General features: G+C 37.5%; 1 protein-coding gene and 1 long non-coding RNA gene across 2 annotated transcripts in view; both read left to right on the top strand.

Annotated features, from left to right (window-relative positions):
- The window catches only part of LOC311084410 (T-lymphocyte activation antigen CD86-like), a 182,572-nt gene that overhangs the window by 33,987 nt on the left and 122,137 nt on the right, over window positions 1-26,448 (top strand). The gene's annotated exons all lie outside the window — the stretch shown is intronic.
- Window positions 13,951-17,196, top strand: LOC311085825. The gene is made up of 5 exons (XR_014606973.1): window positions 13,951-14,276; window positions 14,392-14,607; window positions 16,124-16,164; window positions 16,244-16,570; window positions 16,705-17,196. It is a non-coding gene; the product is annotated as an uncharacterized lncRNA (long non-coding RNA).

The raw sequence follows: 26,448 nt of genomic DNA, 5'->3' as shown, positions 1-26,448 counted from the left end.
AATAAACTATTTAAATGTACATTTATACATCTTATTATTTAGACATATATTAATAGTTACTCAGTGTGTAAATGCTTTATTAACATGTATTCCTATTGTAATTCAGGTAGTTATAAAACATTATAGTTGTCAGTTAACTATTTTTGCGAGCTCATCTAAAGTGAGAACTATTTCGTAAAGCTTTTAAAAGGGAGATTTAAAGACTGCCCATGCTTTTCCCATTCATTTTCAGTGTGGGGTTGTATTGACCCCGAACACCAGGGGCCCTATTTTAACGATCTGAAACGCAAGTATCAAGCGCGAAACGCAAGTAACTTTGTGGGCAGGTCTTGAGCGCTGTTGCTATTATACCGGCGGGATAAATCAATTACTCTTGCGCCCGATGCAAATCTAAAATGGGTTGGTCTGAAGTAGCTTCATTATTTAGGTGTGGTTTGGGCGTAACGTGAAATAAATCAGAGTGTCATCTCACATTCCCTTTAAGAGCAGGCGAGCTTGTTCCATGGCGGATTGCTATTATAACGGCGGATTTGCCAGGCGCACGCCAGGAGCGGTTCACACGTTCTCGTCAGAGCCATAAAACACAGAGAAGTGACATTGGGGATGGGAGAAACCCACCCAAATTAGCTTTGGTTAAACAGGCGTATAAAAATGTGGGTAAACGTGTAAGCTAGATTTATGCCTATTTTTTCACATCTTCATGGACACAACAATGATTTCCCTCGTGTGTTAATATTTTTCCTTGTAATAATGTATGGTTTTCTGCTGTCCTGCAGAGTTTAGCTCCAACACACGTTTGAAAGTTTCTAGTATGCCTAGTGAGCAGTGGCGCAAAAATGGGGTATGCAGCGCATAGGGGCGCCAGACGGGAGGGGGGCGCCATTGTGCCAAAACATTTATTTGAAAATATTTAATAAAATGTTTAAAATAATTTTAAAATAATGTTTGTTAAAATAATGTTTGTTTAGCATTAGTAATTAGTAATGAGTAATTTTTATTTTATTTTATTATATAAAGTGATATCAACTGACTATCCTCCGTTGCTCTGTGACAGACAGTCACATGTCAAAAATGGACAGAGGAGGGGAGCGTTCTGGGGCGCAGAACAGAAAACGTAAAAAACAACATGAAAAACAATGCCTTAAAATGAGGACATCAATGTCCAAGTGGATAAAAAGAGATCGGTAAGCTTATAAAATTTGTATCACTGTAAGTCTTGAAGTTAATCATTTAACGTTGTTGTTAGTGAGGGCATAGTTACCAGTTAATTATCCCCGTTGCTCAATAAATAAAAAAAGCCGTTGCGTTGCGGTATGTTTGTGAATGGGCGTTTGATTTAAATTCCAGAAAAAGGAGGAGACTGTCAAAAATGCTAGCTGAGCCTCTAATCACCAAGCACAACCTAGTTAGTGGGCTTTTTGTCTCATCCTCTGTTAATGCGGACAAGACCATTATGTCAAGGGACGGATGCACGGCTTTCTATGGGCTAAAGCTGCACAATAATAAAACATAAAATCGACAAAGCCCTGCTGGAACCGGACTGGACAACCAGACTGTAACGTCATATGAACCACTCTTCGGTTCGGTAACTTTTGGCGCTTTTCCATTACCAGCACCAGCTCAACTCGACTCGGCTCGGCTCGTTTTTCGCTCCGTTTTCCATTGCAGATAGTACCTCCACAATAGTACCTGGTCGTCATAGCGACGCCGCAGGAAACTGCCGTGACTTAATCTTCTACGCGAGACGCGCGAGACACACCCGCTACCCACACACACAGGACAATGGAGGAAATCGAGTGTATGCTGTTTTTGGATGTTTTTGCTTTTGTTTTTGCTGTTTTTTTATTCAGGATACTCCGTCTGGCGCGTGCAATGATGACGCAGTGAATAGTGACGATTCTCTCTGACCAATCAGCAATCTGTCGTGTTTTCACGTCACATTTTAGTATCGCCTCAGCCCGCTTAGAACCTCGCCGGAGGTGGTACGAAAAAAAGTACCTGGAAGCAGGTACAGGTACAACTTTTACACAGTGGAAAACCAAACAGAGCCGAGGCGAGCTGGTACTGTGTAGTGGAAAAGCGCCATTAGATCCAACCAGTCTTCTACCGGAGCTGTTTTCGTGAGTTTTGTGGTCCACAAAATGCTCCGCTGTCGAGGCATTAACCCTTTCACGCATAGTGGTCACTACAGTGGACAGCTATTAAAAATGCATTTTCTTGAATTTGCACGGGTTTTTGTGGCAAAGTTGCACATCAGCCTCTTCATTGGACCCTTGTGCATCATCCTATAAATTGCAACCAAGTGGCAAGCCTTTGTATTTCGATTTTTTCCCCCTCCAAACCAAGATGGCCAAGGGTCAGTCAGACATGCCAAGTTGCTCCGGAATATCCACCCATTCCTTCTATCCTAGGAGACTCTTGTAGGTAAAAAAAATATTGCAGCATCAAGCAATATCTAATGAGTCATATCACAGTAAAATTTTCCAAGTTTTGATTTTAGATTGAGAGAAAACTCTGATTAATCACATGTCCACTGTAGTGGACGTCATGCATCAACTGCTATATTTCAGCTACAATTCATAATTATAATGTGAATATTGTTTTTGAAATTTAAAACTTAAAAACTTAATCTGCAGTGATTTTTTTTACTGTAAATAAATGTATTTGTATTATTAGAAAGTAATTTTCATTGACATCGAAAAAAGTCATGTGATTACATATGTATGACACTTGTAATGCATTACTTTATTTGTTAGATCAAAAGGTAATCTGATTTCGTAATGCACGTTATTGTAATGCGTTTTTTTTACTCATAACATCAAAAAGTAATCTGATTACGTAATGCATGTTACTTGTAATGCGTTTCTTTACTCATAACATCAAAAAGTAATCTGATTACATAATGCATGTTACTTGTAATGCGTTTCCTTACTCATAACATCAAAAAGTAATCTGATTATGTAATGCATGTTACTTGTAATGCGTTTCTTTACTCGTTACATCAAAAAGTAATCTGATTAGGTAATGCACATTACTTGTAGTTAATTACTTGTTAGATCAAAAAGTAATCTGATTAGGTAATGCATGTTACTTGTAACACATTACTTTACTTGTAACATAAAAAAAGTAATCTGAATGCGTTATGCATGTTACTTGTAATGCATTACCCCAAACACTGATCATTTCAGATGAGATTGAAAAAAACGTATCGCTAGGTTTTCTCAGAGGAGGGCTATAATTATCAGCTAATAATGGTAAATCTCCATACTCTGGTACACTGGAGGGAGCATCTGAGTGGTTTCCACAGTTGTACCTTGACAGACTGTTGAAAATTCTGATGGAATCACGTCCTCATGTTCTGAAATCATATACGCGAAGTGCAACTTGTATGAAGTTGTATGAAGCCTTTGCAATATTTTGCATTTATATTTTTTGTATATATTTTATAGTTTTCACATGATTTGATATAATTGTATTGATTAGTTCGTTAAATTCACATACTTTATCTGTTTGATTATTGTCTTATTTAATACAGTATATCTTCAGTTTAAACCATAAACGCATGCTGTCCACTCAAGTTTTTTCAAAAAAATTTGTAAAAAAATAAAATAAAAATCAATTCTTGTTTTTCATGCCCTAAGAGCAATAAAAACACATATGAAAAAAATCCTGACTGAGGATATCATAATTCATGCATGAAAGGGTTAAATCATGATCTTTTTGTTTAATATTTGTTATTTTGTGTGCAGTTTTCTTTATAGATGACAAATATTGGCCACAAATGAACAATAGGCCTAAGTGAGAAGGTTCTCGTTCCCTCATCGGGCACAATATAATTAATTCCCTCATTCATTTGCTAAATCGTGCATACTATCTATTAAATGGTCCCTGCTTTTACTAAATCGTGACCACGTTGTAAATGACAATAATTCGTTGCCTTGCTTAAATCAAAACGAATGAAAAATTTGTACTCCCAAATTCCTAATTCGTGATATCTGCATGCTGTCACATGTTAGCATTAATGTGAGGAAATTACTATGAGAGTAAGGTCATGCAGGATGTTTTTAATGTTTTTAATGATTTGGTATAAATTAAATGAATAATGTGAATGCAAATTAATTAACTTTTAATTTAGAAGTATTTGCTGTTTACTGATTATTGTTTTTTTTCTCTCTCTTTTCTTAATTTCAGGATATTTCTCAAATGCATTCAGTCCTTTGTGCCTCCGTTGCTGTAAACCGGTTGAGAGGGACAAAGAGAGAGACCGAACACATCCGAATTGTTATTATTGTCATTATAGGTTTCTGTAGATGCTTATTTCTTAATAAATTACTCTTAACTGCACATTATTTTGTCACATTATAAGAGTAACATTTAATTTAATTTAAAATAATTACCAGCACTGCATAAAACAAGTAAAATGTATTTAAAATATCAAGTGGTTTTACTTAATTATATTATTTATATCAGATTTGTAAGTAAAAATTACTCAATATAATTTAACAGGCCAAGTTATATGCACTCATTCACTTTGTGAATTTTACTCGGCTTAGGTAAGTAGATTTACTTAATTTCCATAAATGTGAAATTTACTTGAAAAATATTCGTGCAAAATCTTGCCAAATAAAAATTGAGTAAATTCTACTTATTGTTTTTCTCAGTGTGTCGGCAGCTTTATGGGTTATGTAATTTGTATCATATGCCAAGTCAATTAGAGTTCCAATTGTTTGTCCTGCATTGGTCGTCACCTCTTTAAGCATCATAATGACTGGAAGTTCCTGAAGTCCATTTTCCTCCAACAGTCCTAGTTTTCCTTCTTTGGATCTTTCCCTCATAGCTCTGTTGGTAAACGCTTTCATACACTTTTCCACCATTTCAGGAGAAAGTTCAGAGAGGAATTTTTCTTGTTCCACAGTTAATCTGCTTCCCTTTTTCCCTTCTCTGGTGGTGATTCTGCCTTCATGCTCAGATCTGGTCTCCTCTTTGGGACAGAAAAGATAATGATGATCTGCAGAGGATCCTCCTTTGCATTCTTTTCTCCTGCACAGAAATACATCTCTACACTTGCTGTCATCTTCATGATACCCCAAGCACCTCCTACACAATCCGAGTTTTCTCAGGATTATCTTCTTTTCTGCGAACTGCAGTTCCTTAAACTTATTGCAAAAGAAGATTTTACCTTTGTGCTTCTCCGATCCACACACTTTCACACACATCCACACACACTTTCAGACGGGGCTGTCTTTGTTGATTTAGTGAATGCATGACTTCTTTCTGGCTTTCTTTCTTGCCTTTCCACTTTTTCTGTTACTCTTAGTTGCTCAAGTCTCTCAAAGATTCCTTCCTCTTTCTTCAAGAACTCGAGAAGCTTGTCAAAGTGGTTTTCTGATGTGACCTCACTTTCAGGAGCCGTCACCAAAGCAAGCCAGTCCCTTTTCATGAATTCAGGAATTTTACTTTCTATGGATTTGACTACAAGAGGGTTTTTTATGACCCCCGTGTCTCCAAGGTCAGTAAGATCCACTAAAGCCTTTTCCACTGTTTGGACAAGCTCCACAATTTCCATTGTAATCACATAATTGTTCCCATATCGATTTTTAAGCACTCTGAAAATATCTACAGCAGTGTTGTAAGAGGACAGACGGAGATCTTTCACAATCCTGACATCTATGCTGTCTAATAATTGAATTTTCTTGACTTCCACAGATCCAGAAGGTTCTCCCTGTTGTTGAAGTTTTTCCCAGTCCTTCCTCCAACGATAGAAGTTTCTCTTGTTTCCATCGAACACAGGCAAACTTGCTGGTCTGAATCTCACAATTGGTGTGGCTTGACCTATAAATGGCGTTGCGTTTGGCATAGTTATTCTACTGGGGTTTGTGACTAATGCGTCTTCAGCGACCCTCCGCGCTCTGGCAAACAAACCCTTCCGTGCTTCGAGGTCATTGCTGTCTTCCTTTAGCCTTCTCACATGTCCCTCCAATACTTTCCTTTCGTCATCAGGGGTCCATTTCTCCCAGCTTGACAAAGCTCTTAGTGCCTCTTTAACAAGTTTTGCAAGAAAGTCAAGTTGCACTTCATAGTTTTCATACTCACTGCTGTCAATAGCCATGCTTGCTTCTCGATCACAGGTTTTCTCCGCTGCAGATATTGCACCAGTCACTTCGTGCAGTCCATATCTTGACTAGAGATTATTTCGAACAATTCTTTCAACTTCATTAAACTTCAAATCGCACTCACTTGCAGTCTTCTATCAGCTTCCTGCACTGGCTCTTCATCTTTGCTCTCATCAGCCTCCATATCAGCGAGAAGTCCAGATCTGTAATCATCGTTCGTCTCGAAAACCCTCGGTGTGACGAGTGAGAGCTTCTTGAACTCTTCCTTGAGCTCCTCTTCCATTAGCCTGTGAGCTTCTCTGCTAAGGAAGTTGACTTGTCTCGTGAAACTTATTTTTGCAGCAGTCCTTTCTTTTTTAAGCTGCTCAATTGGTTTCCCCACTGCTTCTTCAGCCATTTTCAACTTATCCACTTACACTCCGACAGCAACAACACTTCCTGTCTTTCACCTTCTTGCTCCAATGACGCACCGTCTGAGCTTGGCCGTTCTGCACTGCCCCAAATGTGAAGTGCACTGTTGTTATGCTGATCGTCAAACTGTGTTTACAAGCTGTGGCTGTAAGCTGTGGTTATCAACTGTCAAGTTATTCTTTGGATTTCACACATCAGTTCTGCCTCTAACTTGAAAAAGGACTTAGTCAACCACGGACACAGGAATCATCTCAAAAAATGGCTTTCTCTTTTACTTTCTCTTCAATAAAGTTGTTACAATCTTGATTTGCAGTCTGTTGATTTCATTCATATCACAATAGAGTTGAACAGATGAACTTTGTTTGCAGTCAATTGAGCTTTTCTACAAAAGGAATGATTGTTTCAAGACTAATCTAACTGCAAACAAAGTTCATCTGTTCAACTCTATTGTGATATGAATGAAATCAACAGACTGCAAATCAAGATTGTAACAACTTTATTGAAGATAAAATAAGTGATTAATAAGTGAATGATCAGATAGTTGAAGTTCACAAGTAATGTCTCAGTCTGAATGCAGCTGTATGGATCTGATGCCTTTGTCACAGTGCAATGTTGTTGTTTTCTTAAATTGAATTGAATTTTTTATTTTTATTTAACAGATTAAAACTGCACTTCTGTCATATATTCCCTGTTTGTGGACTTTTATGTTATTTCCTGTCATGTGTTTTGCTTTGTAGTTCTTCATGTTGATTAGTTCCCCAGGTGTTTCATGACAATATCATTTACAAAAAACTGATTTATTCATTCCAAATTACACAGTCAAATGAATCTTTTGTTTCATTCTTTTGAATCTTTTGTTTCAAGACATCATATCTCCAATAAAGCGAATAGGGTGGGATCTATACTGCCCTGCAAAGGCAAAAGACCTTAACTCGCTAGAGTGTGAAACTGAGAAAAATGACTTTAAAGGTGAATTCAGTTTGAATCTAATTTAAATCAAAATAAATTGTGAAGAGTCATCTGACATAAGATGAAGACTGTAAACAGTTTTCTATAAAAAAAAAAGTGTGTTGAAATGATGTGAACCGCTGTGTTTTATTATTCATCGGAGAGATCCTCACGCTCATAAAGTGCTGAATTGATGACATATTTTTGTAGGTCAACCCAGAAGTTCACATCACACTGGTTCCCACGACAAAAAGCCAATATGATTTTCCCATTGTCTTATTGCAGAAAAATAAGCTCTGTGACCAATTAAAGTTTATGTTTATCATGATAATCTTCAGAAATGAACACACCTTTCATGAATTTTGAAACCTTGGTAAATAAAATCACCAGAAGTGAATAATAAATAGCTAAAGTTAAGCTATAAACATGTCTTAGACCAGTTTCAGTCTCATAATGCTCACTAACTATAAATGTTCTCTGTCAACTCTGGTTTGTTTTGAGTAATGAACTCAGGAGATTGTGACGTTTACAGCGAACAACCAAACACATGAAACCAAGAGAGAGAGTCAGTCAGTAACAGCTGCCATCCAGTGGTGAGAGCAGAGATCTCCAGTGTGTGGATCGAATGAAGAGTTTCAGTTTTCAGCCTCTAGAGGGCAGTAGAGAACTGAAATGTCTACTTTACAGTTGGCATTCATTAGAAATTCAACTGTTTTAAAAATGCATCTTATTATAAAGAATTCTTTCATCCATGTGTTTTATTTTTTGACATTTGACATTTTGCACCTCGTCATTTTTAACCTGTTAAAAATGTAGAATAGGCTTATATGCAGATATGCATATAGTAGATATGATGACATAATAAAAGCTTCTGTAAATAAATACAATTTACCATATTTTCATTTAATATACATGTGTAAGTACATCCATGTGTATTTATATATAAATGTATTATTAATATAATGAATACGACTCCATGTTTGAAAGTGCTGAACAGAGTGATAAATGTTTAATATGAAAATAAATGTAATTAGGTTATATTATATGTGTATTTTATCTTATTTAACCATAATCATGATAATTCGCAATGTAGCTGCTGCGTCTTCCGCACGTAAACCACACATGAGACTAATTAAACTCAATAATAATGCTGGGGCCTCAACTTTTTACAGCATTTCATTTAGTCAATCCCCTTGCAGTCCTGTGCAGAAGGGCAATGCTCACTGACAGCTGGGTACATTTCCCTCTCTACTTCCTGTAAAATTATGTATCGATGGTTCCTTAGTTCCTATGGTGTTCGCTGTGCCCATCGGACTGAACATGTACCGACCGAGGACCAAGGTGGAGCCGTTGGAGTAGAAAGGGTGGAGAAACTGAGCGCAGTGGATGGCTTGTAAGTTCGCAGTGCAGGCAGGGTGACGGCTGACCAAGGTGAAGCCTCAGTGGGTAACCACTGTCCCCAAGCAGCCTCCACTGTGAGTTTTGTGCCTCTTGACCCACAGATGAATTGGTGAACATGAAGGAGTCGTGTCTGCTTCCGGGCCACCTTGCCACAATGTCTGTGATCAAACCCTTATGGTCACAGATCACCTGACAGTTGATAGCTGCATAGCCTTTGCGGCATATATATACATGGCCATCCACAGATGGTGTAAGGATCGGGATCAATGTACCATCGATCACTCCAATGACCTGTGGGATGTGATGATGTGTTAAAAATACTGTTGTATTTCTGTGAGGTCCTGTCTTGATGCTGGAAATTTAATGTGTTGCGCAGCAAGTGGAAGTAATGCATTGGTGACCGCTTGAACAGCTCTTGAAACTGATGCCTTACTTAGTCCAAGCCCATCACCAAGTACCTGGAGAAAACTGCCTGTTGCATAAAATCTCAAGGCTGATAGGAGTTGGACTTCAGGGGACAAAGCAAAATTTCTCCTGGTGGCACGCATCAGCTGAGGTCCAATGCTATTTAGCAGTTGGGCTATTTGTCCTCTTGGCAGACGGTATCGCCTAATTATAGCCATGTCATCAAGGATATCCAAGGGGTTTTGATGCTGTCTGATGAAGGCATTTAAAGTCACCAATCTACTTCATGGTCGTCTCTGTCTTTGTCTTTCTCTGACCCTCAATTGAAGAACACGCTGTAGTGCAGCCATGATTTCCTCTGCAAGTCTAGTGAGGTGTAAACTCTATACTAATCCTAGCTTAATTGAAGGAACCATGTGAAGGTTAGTTTCAGTAATGACATTAGGCCCTACCTTGAAGAAAGTGAAGGTGTGGCATGCTTAGAAATTGTATATATTACATCTTCCTTTAATCTATCCTCTGTTCATAATGATGAAAAGTTTTGCTTCTTATAAATATGTATACATAGAACAGTACTGGTAAAACATGTCTTTTTTGTCTATACCTGTAGAAATGTATTGGCTAGATGAAGTACATACTGTACGTATATTTGTGCTATCTGTCACGCTAAATATATAGACTTTATATATTAATAATATTGAAACTTAAATGCTTATGTCTGAAAATAATCATCAACCATTAGCCATTTACTTCAGAAACACTTGGAAGAACTCATAACAATTATTATAGTATTTCATATGGCCTTAGGCCTTGTGTGCATGGTTCAACAAACACATGGACATCAAAAATATTGCATCTAGCTTTATTAATAAAAAACATTGCATAGTTTTATTAATTTGGGTTATTCAGTTCCCCACGACCTGCAAAAGACATTGTACAGTGGATTGAGTCATAACTACAAACATTTCACATTGCACAAGAAATGACTGAAACTTCATAAATCCTCATTGAACAATAAATCACATTACCTGTGTCTTCTGGCAAGATAATTGGCACAGAAATTGAGGGCCTTGCAAAACTCATCTCCTCTAGTGCAAGGCCAGCTTGGCCTTCTTGAGCTCAATGAGCTGCTGTTGAAAGTTGCTGTCTCTCTCATTGGCTTCTTGAAGGCATTGCCTAATGTCTTTCAAGACATCTAGCTTCTCCCTCTCCAGCTGCACTAGGTCCTGACTACAGCTACAGATATTCTCAAAAGGCTGAGGTGTTGTAGCTGCAGTCTGGACCACTGAAGATGGAGGCTGAGGCCTGGGAGGGTTGTTAGGAGGACTAGGAGATGGTAGGTGCTGGGAGATGGCAGATGAAACTGATGGTTCCTCTGAGCATGAAGGACCTGACTCAGGCTCAGGCTCAGGTTGAGTTATCCCTACTCCTCCATGGATGTCAATACCACCACTAATGCCATCTGAAGCTCTTGTGCCAAGTATTGACAAGGCTTTTTCTTCAGAAAACGTTCAGAATACGATTCCATATAAGGTTATATTTAAGCACTTCGCAAATGGACAGCAACTCTCAAGTAGCACATAGAACGAGTTCTCGCGTGTTCATGTTAAGTGCATTTTTGGGAAACGTGCGTGGAATTGCGGCGAGCGTTCATAACCTTGCACGTAGAGAGCGCTCTTAAGAGCTAAGATACATCGTTATCGGGAAACTCAGCCCTGGTCTTGTCATTTCAATTTCTCACTATACAGCTTAAACCTTCCTCTCAATTTCCATTTCTTTACATTTTAAGTCCTACATTTTCCAAACAACAGAAATGTTTTGTTTTATATTTGTATGACTTATGACTGTAGGTCTTCCAAAAAAAAAAAAAAAAAAATGGAGAAAAGAGTGACTCACAGATGCCAGTTCTCCTTCCCTTGCAATGCTTTTATCGACTGCCGATTGATAGTCTGGATCGATAGACTGCTTTAATCAATAGAATTCTCACCAAACTGCTTTAAGTTAATTTGGTTACTTAAGAATCTTTACAGAATTTTTACAACTCCACAGCCAGTTTCAGTTACGTTATAAACTTACAACTTAAGCACTTTGTTTCAGTTACAGAAACAACACATTTGCCACAACTGAACCTGCCGACACTGCCGCAATGTTGAACTGAAACCAAACCATTCTTAACTCAAACATTTTGTGTAGTTTGTTTCAGCCCATTATCTGAGATGTTCTCAGTGTCCCACATCTGCTTTGATCAGGATGTGATCACCCTAAAATGTGAGGACACTATTATAAATCAAGCTCTTTCAGATGTGGCTATTTTTTTTTTTTTTGCTTAATCTGTTTCTGAAACTTTTACAACATGATACATGTACAAGAAAACAAAGAAAGAAAACACAGTGAATACATTTTAATTGAATGAGGCTGTGTCGTGCACAGATAGAAGATGTAGGGATGCACCCCTTTTGTCTAGGGCTACTTCAAGAATATGATTCGGAAAGGTCAGGGAATGACTTTTTAACAAAGTTTTGGAGTTGCAAATATCTATATAAAAAAGTACATTAGAAATGGAGAATTTTTGCATCAGCTGTATGAAACTGGGAAAAAAAGAGATCAATACAGATATCATTGAAAACCAAAATCCCTGCTCTCTGCCATGTATTAAATGCTTTGTCATCAGGTGAAGGGGGAAATAGAGGCTTACAATTAATTGGTGAAACCACCGGCAAATGCTGAAGGCCGAAATGGGTTCGAAATTGGGACCAGATTCGTAATGATTGCCAGACGATGAGATTACCACTGGGGAACAGGAACCCTCTTCAACACTAACCCAAGCCGGTACCCAATCGCAGAGCCAGTCAATACCCAGTCCAAAATTACTCTGAAACCAGAATAATGTAGTGTGTATATTTGCTGCCCAGAAGTAAAATAAAAAATTAGGAAGGGCAAGCCCACCCAAAAGATTTGGTTTCTGAAAGATTTCCCTGTGAATTCTGATAGGCCCTTTGTTCCAAATAAAAGATGTGTTGATTTAGAGTCTTAAAAAGGATTTAAGTATTACCCTGGTAATCCAGAGTTCTCGCGAGAGCACAACTTGAATTTGCTCAGCGAGTTACTCTGGTGTCGAGTAATGATGCTCATTAAATATGCCCCTCTCTCAATCACATCGGGTTCTGATATATGACGTCAAAGTCATTAGTAAACATTGCAAGATGGCTATGGACTCAAATCGCCACTCAAATCGTTCCTTTGCAAGAAGGATGTTTTTGCTGTTTTGCTGACCGGATATGGTAAGAGTCTAATCTACCAGTTAGCTCCGCTGGTAGCTAAGCGTATGGGGTTTTAGTGTTGTGATTGGTCGTAGTGTTATCCAATTGCGTGCAGTGAGATTTTCAAATGCATGCTTGGTGCCGCCCCTCGAGCTGGCCGATTTTCATTAGTCGATGCCAGACTTTAATTTAATCTTTCAGATTTAGGTCTGGATTTCCAGGCTATTTAAGTATGAAAATTGGAAACAAAATCTAGGTAACCGTTCATCCGTCCGCCCAAGACCCTATAGTAGACCAGAAACAATCTACGGCCAGAGTCAGCTAAAGTTTGTGAAGGAGAAAACTGAACGCACCAGTTGATTATGATTTCCACACCTCTAGATTTGCTCAAAATATTTGAATGAAATACTTGTCTGATCCATTTCTTGCGAATTCTGACTTGATCTGAGTTTTTTAAGTGGGTCTGCTGCAAAAATCCAATATGAGTATTGACATGTTCTAAATGTGACAACTCCTTGCTGTTCGGACTGTTGATACACCAGGATATCATAAACACTCTTCTCACTTGTGTGTGTATGACAAACATCCTGGTCCTCAGAGTTTCCACATAAACAACACTCCTTAGTCAATGTAACATGTCATACTGGCATCTTGTCAACTCTCTGCAAACTACCGATAAAAATTAAACTGAATGCCTCTGTGTGTTTCAGAAACTGTATGATGACAATAGGCATCAAAAGCATTTTTTCCCCATATACTATAAAAACAAAATACAAAATTCTGTAATATAATGCAAAAGAATAAGTTAAAAAGAAGAGAAATGCAAACCTGACATTCAGGTTTGTGACGTCCTGTCATGACAAGAGTTTAACCAGTTCAACGGGACCACAAACTGCACAATCAACAGGTACATCAACACCGAGTCACATTTAAATAAGACAAATCATTGTGTACTTTTCCCCCTTTTTCCTTCTTCTGGTTGGAATCACAGGTGTAGGGGTCCAGGGGTCAAAAAGTAAAAGTCCTGCCATATGTTTATTCCACCCATGAACTCGGCCAGCTGATTTCACTCATTAGTTCAATCTCCTGGCTGAAAAACTGTGCTAATTAGCAAATCCAGGTGATTGGAACAAAATACTGGGAGGAATTTTACTTTCTGAACCTGGACTTTACACCTCTGGTTGGAATATTACTTTATCAATCTTTTTTGCTTTTAAATTGTGTGTAAACATGTATGCCTGTAATTTAATGTTAGCAATGCTTTGGCGATGTAAAGCTTTTTACCAGGCTAATAAAGAATCTTGAATCTATAACAGGTGTGTTTGTGTGTGTAAGTGTAGGTGTAGATGTAGGTGTGCCAATGAATTAAAAAAGTTCAACTGAATTGAAACAAGCAACACACATCCAAACCTACATGCTGATTAAGTAAAGATCGAATAAGGCTGTGAGTTTGGGACTTCTGCTTTCTCTCTCTTTTAGTTTCTCTGTTGGTCAAAATAAATACGTTATTAGTGTAAAAACAACAACAAGAAAAAAGAAAGAAAAAAAAAAACACAAACCACACTGTACTTGTTCCGATCACCAGCTCATCTAGTCTGACAACTTTCTCCTCCCAGACGTCAGGCAATATCAGCCTAGAGTCTCTCAGCACTTAAAGACAGTTCCTCTCTCAAAACAAGAGAGAGGAACTGTGAGGAAAATCTTTCTGGATTGAGACCAGATATGAAAAAGAAAACAGGTAATTTATTGTTGTAAATAAACTGTTTGTTTATTAATTTTTGAAACCCATTTTAAAAATACAGGCTGTATTTCCCTGCTGTTTTCAATTCCCTCTCTTTCTTTTTTCCCTGTAGGTCAGAATGAGGATGTTATTGGAAGCTTAAAAAAGCAATTTTATTTTATTTTTTTCAGTGAAAAACAAACAAACCTTAAGTCTAAAATGTTTTAAAGACACAATGGCAGGAATATATGAGACATCAGTCGGATAAATGTTTCACTTAAGGATCAGGATCCAGAAAACATCATTTTCTCAGAGGAGTTTAAGAAAGAAGCTTCAATCTCATTCTCATGTAAGTCTGAGGACATTTACTCATTCACTGCTGTTCATTTCACTAATATGATCTAACGTCACATTAGACGGAAGGACGACAATAGCAGTCTACTGAAAAGACCAGCTCAGCTTATTTTTATTATTATGTATATAACTTGATTATTTTTCAGTGAAACTAGTCCAGTACTCTGTCTAGCTTTTGTCATGTCTTTTATTGATGAAATTAAAGGGATAGTAGACCCAGAAATGAAAATGTTGTCATCACTTACCCTCAAGTTGTTCTAAACCTGTATGAGTTTCTTTCTTTTGTTGAACACAAATGAAGATATGTTGAAGAATGTTGTTAATCAGACAGTTGACGGTAGCCATTGACTTCCATACTCGGAACAAAATACAAAGGAAGTCAATGGCTACCATCAACTGTCTGATTACCAACATTCTTCAACATATCTTAATTTGAGTTCAACAGAAGAAAGAAACTGAGACAGGTTTAGAACAACTTGAGGGTAAGTAAATGATTACAAAATTTGGGAGGTATTGATTCTCAAATTTTGAGAAAGATTAACGAATATCTGCGCATGTCTGATTGACGTCACTTACGTCTGATGTCATATGTAGAACGCATGGCCTACGGAAGCTGACGAGCTACAATTCATTCTGTTCAAAAAGCAGCTTTTCACTTAAATTTGAGAAATATTTCAATTCAGTATAGTCAAATAAAACATATAGTGATAATATTAGGCCACCATGATGAACAGGTATGTGAATTATGAATAAAATGCTGTTTGCACGAAGTGGTACTTCTCAACAATGAACGGATGGTTTAGCTTGTTGCTCGTGTTCGTGTTTGGCCTGCAGTGTTTTGGTTGTCAGATGCTTTATATAAAATGTAATTAAAAGGGAAATCTTTTAAGTGTTGTTAATACATTAAACATGAATTGGTTCATTTATTATTATAAGGTTTTCTGCATGGTTTATCTGCTGTAACTATTCATTTTATTTAGTTGTTAGCATTTTAGCATGTTAGCATTGACTTCTTAGTAGTTTTAGTTAATAGTGGTAAATTGTGTTTACAGTGAATTCAATGTTTTAGCAGAAGGGTTACGGTCAACTACAGATTCTTCATTCACTGCATGCGTAGCGCTATGTTTTCTCACTGACACATGCTCCACTAAACTCTGGCTCGGAGAAAACCAAATCTAATTTAAAATACAAACAAAAAATAATTACTTAACCTCAAAACTGTTCAAATGGATAACCTGATAAATACTGATGTTCTAATCAAATGTTTAGATTAATAAGCATCTTTTGTATTGCTAAAAAAAAAAAAAAAAAAAAATGCAAGAATGTCAGCACATTGCTGCTGCCAAGAACATTTAATGAGCTCACTAAACAGATGACATTTTGAGCTACATGCTCTTCATAAGACTTTTGGCTGATGATTGAGATTTTTTTTATGATTTTTATTATTGTTTGTGTATGCAAGCTTTGTACAATTGTTTAAAAAGCTGCTCTACCTCTATTTCTGTTTGCAGATGCTGCTTCATCTGTGTATTTTCAGTGCTGATACGTGAAGGTGAGCACAAAACAAAAAAGTGCTAAACATGCCACATGTATAAATGAATAAATTGTGTTTACAGTTTGTGTTGTTTCAGTGTCTCTGCAGGAAACAGTAGAGGCTGTTATTGGTGGTTCTGTTCTCCTGCCGTGTTCTTCCACTGAACATGATCTGAAACTTCAAGACATTAATGTACACTGGAGACACAACGGCAGCAAGATTGTGTGTGATATAGTCAAGGGTGAAGATTCAGTATCAGAACAAGAACATCAGTACAAGAACAGAGCCGAAACTTTCACATTAGAGTATGAGAGAGGAAACTTCTCCATCAAACTCATCAATCTCACTTACACTGATGCAGGAAAATACACCTGCTACATCACACACACATCTGAACATCCTACTGTACAGCTGATCATCAACGGTGTGTGAAACGTTGTTAAAAATATTATTCAAAATTTGTCATTCACTAGTAATGTTTGAATAAGAATTATAGACGGATCTGTTGTCTTTAACACAGTTCAGTAATGTTGTTTTTCTTCACTTTTTTTGTTGCAGAATCAACAGCAGAAAAAGGAAACAAATCAATTGATCAAGGAAACCAAAGAGTGACATTGCTCCGGGTTACCATTGTATTATCTGTAGTATTAATATTGCTTATAGCCTGTTTTATCATATTTTTCTTAAGAAACATAATTTTATCTGCCTGGAAGAACAAAGAACAGAGACAGAAATTGTGTAGATGTTTACCTATATAGAACATAGCCTAGATCCGCTGTGCAGATCTGCAGACTGATGTCAGAAGAGCACAACAAGATTCATCACTAAATCTTATTTTGTCTGCTCTACTCCAGTCTGATAGCTTGGGATCTACAAGTTATAATACAGTATATGCCTGTCCTTGAAAATGGATGTTAGAGCTTCATGAGAATGTAAAATGTTGCTGCCTAGAGCCTTCAGTATTCTCAGATATTCAGAGGAGCAAAGAACCTTGTGTCTCATTGTATGTAGATGATCTTTATGTTCAAGACCCAATAAACTGTGTGGATGAAACAGCGTTTGGATCATTTGCATGTTACAAGTAGTATGATTTTCACTAAAAGTAAATGTTTTCTCATAAATGACTCAGTCAAACAAATCCCTTTAGGTACATTTCCTTTTCAATATGACTCTTGCATGGTTTCTGTTAAAGTCCCCCTGTGGTGAAAATCAAGTTTTTAATGTTGTTTATATGTCTATGGTGTTTTTAATATGCTTTAAGACAAAACGTGCATATGCATAAGCCAACACCATTGCTGGGTATTTTCTCCTTAAAACTGCAGTGAACCAAAGACAGTCTCAAAAACACGGTTTGAAATCGCTGGTGTTTCTGACGTCACAAACGACCAATCACGTCAATGTACCAGCGGGTTTAGCATATCATTAACTGCTGTGAATCAGGAGAGTTGCGAGAGAAGCCATGTTATCCTGCTATAATTTTTTGTTGATATGAAAAATCGGGTAGATTTAGCAATATAGCGGGTGCATGATGTATATATTACAATGTTATGATGAACTATATGCCTTTCTCCACTGACATTCTGAGTTGTTTAAAGTGTTTCTGATGATTGTTAGAAGGCAGACTGAGATGGTGAATGGGAACATAGTTTCTGTAACATTAGCAACACATTATTAGCTGTTTGGTAACATAGTCAAGCAAAAGCCTAATCATATTAAATTACCGTTATGTGTCCGACGTTGTAAAGAGCGATGCTTTTGTGCAGAGTTTACCTCAGTAAGTTGGTCGAGTGAATTTGTGAGCTGGTGTGAGTGAGTGGAGGCGGGGCTAATCAGCATATTCATGGATCTGTGTATACTAAATGTGGCAAGAGAGTTACATTCACATATCGACCACAAAGGGGGCGCTTGTGCGCACCATTCTGAAACCTAAAGGGCCCTATTTTAACGATCTAAGCGCATGGTCTAAAGGGCAAGGCGCAAGTGCACTTAGGGCGTTTATCTGAGTTTACCTCCAGAGTCTGAATCCACTTTTGCTAGTTTAACGACGGGAAAAATGGTCGGCGCGCCCAGCACATGGTCTAAAAGGGTTGTCCCTATTCTGAGTAATGAGTAATGGGTGTGTTTTGGACGTAACATGTAATAAAACAATCAGGGTCTCATATCCCATTCCCTTTAAAAGCCCGTTGCGCTTGCACCATGGCGGATTCGCTATTTACATGACGGAATTTGCAAACGGAAAGACTGAACGTCTCTAGCAACTAGCCAACAATGCGTCTGAACACACCTCGTTTTCAGACCAGCATGCCCATGGGCGCAAATTTAAACAACGTTGTGCAGGATATGAAAAAGATAACTGCGTCAGGCTGAAACTAGCAAAAAAACCTTGTGTCGTGCCTGGTGCTGCATTGCGCCAACTGATAGGGCCCAAAATGTCAAATGGGACACCCTACGGTCTCTAATGCACGAAAGTGTGTATGAAGTGTGCCATTTGGGACAGGGCCAGAATAGAAAAACAACAAGGTGCAAGGTGAATTGGAAAGAAAATTGAGACTGAGAATATGCCAACATGAATCCATATGCATTTGAAAATGCATCTTTAATTTCTCTATATTTTGGACTTTCGTCCACATTTTCAGATGGCGTTTTTGACTTGCGGAAAAATTCTCTTTGTGGACTGTGAAAACAGAGGTAGGCCTATTTGAAAACAATGATGTATGTTTAGTCATGTGATGCATATTGTTCTGATAGATATCGATTACTATTGTAACCCCCGTTCCATGAAGGAGGGAGCTCTTTCCGTCCTACGTCAAAACGAGGGCAATTGTGTTTTAGACCATAAAATAGCATTTAAGTTGGGACTGAATTGGTGAAATATTTTGCTGATAAAATGATCGTGCCGGAAAAATACAGTGAGAAACTGAGTATTTGTGGTCTTATCTCATCACCATCTCAGTGAGCTTTTATTGCATTTTATGCTTGCACAGTAAAATGATTGTGGCATTTTCCAATATATTAGTGTGGACGAATAACTTGAAAACCCTTGAAAATGCTAGTGTGGACAGAGAACATTTTGAAATAAAAACACCATTTTAAATGTTTCCAAATTAATGTAGATGAGGCCTGAATACAGTATAAGTACACTAATGTGATAATAATGAGGTGAAATGGGAACATGCGTGGGAGAAGATGGTGGGAAGCAAAGGATTCTGGGAATTGTTGTCCAGTGTGAGTCAATCATTCAAGGAGGAAGACCTTGTGAGAGAGGAGTGCCGGTGCTAGAATTGGTGGAGGATGTGAGAAGTAAATATAAAATAGCCCACTGAACAATGGCATCATTTGACAAGTCTCAGCAAACTAAATGAGACAAAACACAAACTAAAGATATCTATGTATTTAAGAACCGGACTGACCACAATGAGAACAGGCTTCAGTAGCGTGTCCATTATATAATAAACAATACAACAATGCTGTAATAGACAATACAATGTTCTGATTTTGCATCCATTTATATGAGTGCATGAGAAGACATGTTTTATTGCCACATAAGGATGATTTCTTAGTTTTGTTAATATTATTGAATGAGGGATGTTAACTAACACTCGCACTATTGAGTTTTTTCCTACATGGGCCATCGATTTACCGGCTGACCGACACGGACTGGTTACAGGGAATAAGATAAAGGGAATGGGGTAGTCCACTGACTGGACCCCCTATCCTCTATAATTTACTTGTTAATCACTTTTAATAATTGTAAGAAACCCTAGACCAGGGGTTCCCAAACTTTTTCATTCTAGGACCCACCTAGACAAGTATAATCAATCTCAAGACCCACTTGCACTGGTGCTACCAAATTTCTCAGTTGGTCGCACCAGCATGATTTGGTCGCACATTTATTTTTTATTTTTTTGATACATGCCATGGGATTAATCAATGCATGCAGATGGTCTTAATCTGCATACCCTAGTTTTGCACTGATGTAAAAAGGCTGACAGTGACAAGACCTCATGTTAGCAAAATATTTTAAACTTTTAACTCTTAAAATTTTTAAAAAAAAACATGTATGTTCTTTAATGTTTTTGATTATAATTTTACCTTCTTCACATAGGGATGGGAAATTATACGATTTTATCAATAATAATAATGCCACTGACGATTCTGATTATCGATCCGATTCTTTAACGATTCTCTTATCGATTCTTGATAGCACTGTGTGGAAAAATGTAGTCATATGCTTTTCAAAAAAAACAAGGGGTTTTATTTATTTTAAAGCTTAAGCTTGAGTAAGCAAACTGTACTTTTTATGTAATTTATGTAATAAATAGAACCTTATTGTAAAGTGTTACTGATTCAGACGTATCCTGAGTTCACTGCTGGAAAGATCAGTTGTTCATTAAAATGAATCGTTCAAAGGAGTCATTTGTTCGCGAATTGGACGTGTGCGCGTTGTGTGATTATCCCAGCATTTAGGACATGGACATCCAAGATTTGTGTCAACACAGAAAACATTTCATCAACATTTGACCAACATTTCAACATTTTTTCGTTTAATTAAAGTGTTGTTTTATGTCAGCTGAATGTCTGGGACGCTTTTTAGAGAAGATAAGGCAACAACTTATTTAGCACAATTCACACCTAGCGGTAATTAAGGAAAAAAAAAAAATCTCCGAATGCTCCACATGAAACATTGGTCTTCCGACCTTTTACCACCGTGTCGATTTATTTTGATTAATATGTGCAAGGGAGAGAGAGAGCAAGACAGCGCTTAGTTTGGAGACGGTGATGTCTTGTTTACACTTTCGCCTGGCTCCGAGAGTGCGCGCGCGACCAAGTCTCTCTCTTTGCTCGTTCTTTCAGTTAAACAAGCACTGTGACTCTGTCACAAGCGCAGCAGTTCATCTACATTACTCACCGATCAAATAAGACTTTGGCAGGACAAAAATTCACTTTGGCGGGCGCTAAAACTCACTTAAGAGTCGTTTGGTCATTAATCGGACTGGTTTTGTTTCACTCATCGTAACGTAAATTTAGCTGCAGCTAAGTGCCTTTGTGCGACCCACCATTTCTCACAGTGTGACCCACAAGTGGGTCGCGACCCACAGTTTGAAAACCACTGCCCTAGACAATCCATATTAATAGATCTATATGATAAATCATACCTGTAAAAAATCTCTTTATTTGGTCTCTCTTTTATGCCTTTTGAGAAAACGTTTACCAAAATCATCAAATCCTTAAAAAAATAAAAATAAAAATCCACAAACATTCACTTCAATCCTCACCTGTATGACATACTTGGATCTATTATGACTGACCTGCAGAGGGCAGCAGAGGAGCTCTGAAACACATAGACAAGACTACCAGACAATTAGTCCAGTCATTTTAAGCCAAAATGGGGGTCAACCTTGAACAAATTGCAACAGAAGCAAACTCAACTGATTTTGTATCCTCAATATGTCCTGAGTAAGGAAAAAAAAAAAGTCCAGAAGAATCCCATTAGGGGAAAGTTTAGAAAAAGACCCAAATATAGCCTATTCATACACCTATGCATTTTTTTATTCATGTGAATAGGGTAACATTTTTAACCTTTAGATATCACCATGAAATTTACTGAGTTGATTACTTATATCAAGACAAACAAAAAATGTATTACAAGATTTCTGAAATAGTTTGTTAACATGGACAAACGGTGCATAATTTAATTATGTATGTGCTAATTTGCATAAATACCACAACAGATCTAATTGGGTCTAGCCAGGTGAAAATGTCTTGTTGAATCTTGTTGACAAATAACAGTAAAATACTTAATGTTAAGGTCTGAATGGAACCCATTTAGGCTACCCATGAGCATTAATACACAGAGGCAGGAAGAAGTACTTTAGAAACCAGCCTTCATTCATTTTTAAGAGATTGGGTTTGGTGGGACTGTTTCTGGGGGACGAGTCTGAGGGAAGAACAGGAGACAATGGTAAGGAGAATGCAGAAGACAAAAGGTAGGCAAAATAAAAAGTGAATCCCCAGAAACAGTCCCACGGACCCAGACCCAAACCCAAACCCAAACCCAAACCCCATCTCTGCAATAATAATTAAAGGGGGGGTGAAACACTCATTTTCAGTCAATCTCATGTTAATCTTGAGTACCTATAGAGTAGTATTGCATCCTTCAAATCTCCAAAAAGTCTTTAGTTTTATTATATTTATAAAAGAAAGATAGGCTGTACCAAGTCTTTCCGGAAAAAAACGAGCGGCTGGAGGCGTGCCGTGTGGGCGGAGCTAAAGCTGTGCTTATGCGCCGAGCTAACAACACACAGACATTTGAAGCAGACAAGCAGTTTTACTCACCGCCTGCGGTTCCAACGCACGACCGACCGTGAACCTTTATCGTTGCGACTGCTTGATCCTTAAGCATAGACGATCTGCAAATCCGGCGTCGAAATGGGCTTTGTTTATAAAACAATCATCGTCGAAATGCAGGGAACAAACAATCTTGCACAACTCCATTGATGCTCTGGAAAAACAAACTCCATCCACTGGTCCCTTAACGCTGGGTTCTTTGGGAATCTGTGCAGGGTTGTCTTGCCCTGGCAACCAAAAACCCACTTCTTTGGTGACATTGACTTCCCTAAAGCCGAGCACAGCGCTTAGATGGGCGAACTGCTTTCGCTCTCTTGCTCTGGTCTACGGTTGCGCGCGCGCCCGCGCCCTTCCGGGAGAAGTGGCCTTAGGACCCATATAAGGAAATGACGCCCCAGCTCAGGCCCATACTCGAAAAAAACTTTCCGAAACTTGTGACAAACCGGAAGGAGCATTTTTGGCACAGAAATACTCCTTCAAACGTACAATTTAATTTTTGAAACTTTGTCCATGTTTAGCATGGGAATCCAACTCTTTAACAGTGTAAAAAACTCAGTATGCATGAAATAGCATTTCACCCCCCCCTTTAATAAAGGCTGGTTTCTAAAGTACTTCTTCCTGCCTCTATGTATTAATGCTCATGGGTAGCCTAAATGGGTTCCATTCAGACCTTAACATTAAGTATTTTACTGTTATGTGTCAACAAGATTCAACAAGACATTTTCACCTGGCTAGACCCAATGTTTAGATCTGTTGTGGTATTTATGCAAATTAGCACATACATAATTAGATTATGCACCATTTGTCCATGTTAACAAACAATTTAAAAAAACTTGTAATACATTTTTTGTTTGTCTTGATGTAAGTAATCAACTCAGTAATTTTCATGGTGATATCTAAAGGTTTAAAATTGTACCCTATTCACGTGAGAAAAAGAATGAATAGGCGTATGATTAGGCTATATTTGGGTCTTTTTCTAAACTTTCCCCTAATGGGATTTTTCGGGACTTTTTTTCCTTACTCAGGACATATTGAGGATACAAAATCAGTTGAGTTTGTTTCTGTTGCAATTTGTTCAACCTTTTTTCATAAAATGACTGGACTAAATGTCCAAAATATAACGTTAACTGTCAAAACAGAAGCCATACGATCTGTGTAATGAAAAGGAGCAGCTTAGTTATTCTTCTACTTCTAGAAGTTGTTCTACTTCTACTTCTACTTTTATATCAACATCTACAATGTTCATCTAATCTTATAAAAGAATGAATGAATCAAACTGCTGTGAGTGTGAGTTGAGCTTGTTCTCTGTGTGGTTAAGGTGTCGTTCACAGCTCTGTGCTGTTTCCAGTCAGAAAGAGATGTTTGCTGGGCAACTGCATAGAGGAAATAAATCTGGGTTACAGAATAATCTTACAGCCTCAGATCTGTGAGTCTCTCACAACATATTTGAAAATATTTGATTGGTTTCTTTGATTATAGGCTATGTCTTAATACATATATTTTTTTATTTAACTTTTCATGTGATATTAAGCCACTGAGAGTCTAACAAACATACTCTTAACTAAGTTAGAGCTAGAAGCTAAGAAGATGAAGCTACCTGTAAAGCTAGAAGATTAAGAAGATTGACTGGTAGGCCTACACAAACTAAAATCTTTTACAGCAGCACACAAAGGAGCTCAATATGAAAACAGCAACTTCAAACAATAATCACTTCAATGTGAGTCATATAATTTAATTTGACTAATGCCTGTCTCATCAATGCTCTTTTGATTTGTTCATAGCCTTAATGGAAGAAGGTCTTGTCAGGCTGTGCAGTTTCTCTCTTCTACAGCCAATAACATGATGAGGTCAAAGAACAGTAAGATAATCTTCAGAGAAACACTTCAGAATATATATGACATTATGTATGTATGTTTCTAAATGTCATTTGATTTGTACTTGATACAGTTAATAAACTGACATTGTAAAGTGAACCAGCAATAGCGAGCTAGCTTTGAAAGCATGAGATCCCCCTTCAGAGCGTCTCTAAAGCCACGACTCCTCCAAAACACATGAACGCACACAGACAGAGCAGGTTCAGCAAAGCAGCACGAGAGACACCGTAAAAATACTTCATGTGTCAAAGCACATAACATTACAATAATAAGGAACATAAACAACTTACAGAGCTCTTATTTGTACCACCTGACTGCTGGAGATTCATTTCAGCATTGATGGTTTTGACATAGAAATGCATTAATTCAAGTCTGAGGACGTGAACCACTTTGAGCAGAAAGTCAAGGGTTGCCGTCTCTACATCATGGTTACGACATGGCCTGAACACAGCATAAGCTGGTTGTTTTGGCTCAGGAGGAACTGTAAAAGGAGGCTGCTGTTTGTTTGCAGCACTTGGTGACTGTTTGTCTCCAACTCTGCAGCCTTAAAGAGTGCACTGATGGCGTGTGTCTGTACAACCCGAATGCGTCTCTATAGCACGCATTGTATGTATCGTGCAATTTATACATGAAAATTAGTTTTTACTTGCATGTACGTATATTTTAATATTTAGACCACTTCTATTATTGATTGCTATCAGGATGTGGAGATGTGTGTTTATGAAAAAACTTGCCAACCCTACCTAAGACAAGATTATGATTATCATGGACAAAAGAATTCACGATAATGATATATCGCAATATCTATAGAAATGTTGGGAAAAAAAAAATGCAATCAGTCAAATTCATCTTAACTTGATTTATTTATTTATTTATTTTGAAGAATTACACCATTTCATACAAAAGACAAAACTACTCTTAATGGCAACCAGTCGGCTACGTATTTATAGGCCTCGTGCTGATTGGGTAGATCATTTGAACGTTCTCCTCCCGAACTTTGTTGATAAAACATAATTTATCCTTATGAAAATACCCAAGATGGCTTGAAGATCACAGATAAACCATACACTGTTGCAATAGTGTGTTCATTTTCTTCAGGTTTAATCAGTCAAAATGTCTCCATCTGCATATTACTCAGCTACAGTGGGAGCTGGATGTCTTTGCTCATATGTCATGAGTTTTATTACTCCTACGATTCTCATTGTAAACTTTCTGCATGAAACTTCTTTCTTCTTTTGAGAGAGTTTACCGTTCCATAATGGCAACATTGACCTATTTGGGGATAAAACTAGAAAAAAAAATACTTCTCTCTAAAGATATTTTAAGTAAACATTAAGACAGGTTAATGTAATATTTCCAATTTCAGGACTATAGTTCTCTGTACAATCGTTCTCCCTTCCGCCATGTTTAAAGTTTATTGCACGCCCAACTCGGGAACTCGGGTATCGTAATTAAAGTTAAAAAAGTTTATTTTTTTCATTGGTTGAAAACTCTGAGAATGACCGTAGATTAACGTGAAGCTGCTTTCACAGATGCAGTATTAATTTTGGATGTTCATAGCAATATAAACTTCAGTATTAGGCATGAAGGTGCTTTACATGCACTTGACAAGCACTAAATGTTCACTGTGTAAACAAATATAATCTCACATAATGGTGTTTATTTTCCATTTGAGGTTTAGACAACTGTGAGAACTGAGATACATTAATGGTACTGGAAAAAACACTGCACTGGGTTTAAGGTTAAACCCCACTCTAGACAAAGGTAAGAGGCCCTGTTTGTCATTGGTTGTCTGGTGACCAAACCAGTGGAACAGACTTCTGGTTTTGGTTTAGCACTTCAATTGAGTTCAGTTGAAAATCAACAAGTCAGTTGTTTAGCAAATCAACAAATCGCATTGTCCGTGTGTATATACATAGAATAAACATATCCAATATACAAATATGACATCAATAACATTACAACAGATGTGATCCAAATTTGAGGTGTGACATTTCCGAAGAACTTTCGACTTTTTGTTTTTTGTTTTTAATACTTTATTTATTATTAATTTTACTTATGAATCTGACAATTATGTTTT

This window comes from Abramis brama (assembly GCF_963993115.1).
Source record: "Abramis brama genome assembly, chromosome: 6".
In the NCBI taxonomy this organism is placed as follows: domain Eukaryota; kingdom Metazoa; phylum Chordata; class Actinopteri; order Cypriniformes; family Leuciscidae; genus Abramis; species Abramis brama.
This window is presented reverse-complemented; position numbering and strand designations above follow the sequence as displayed.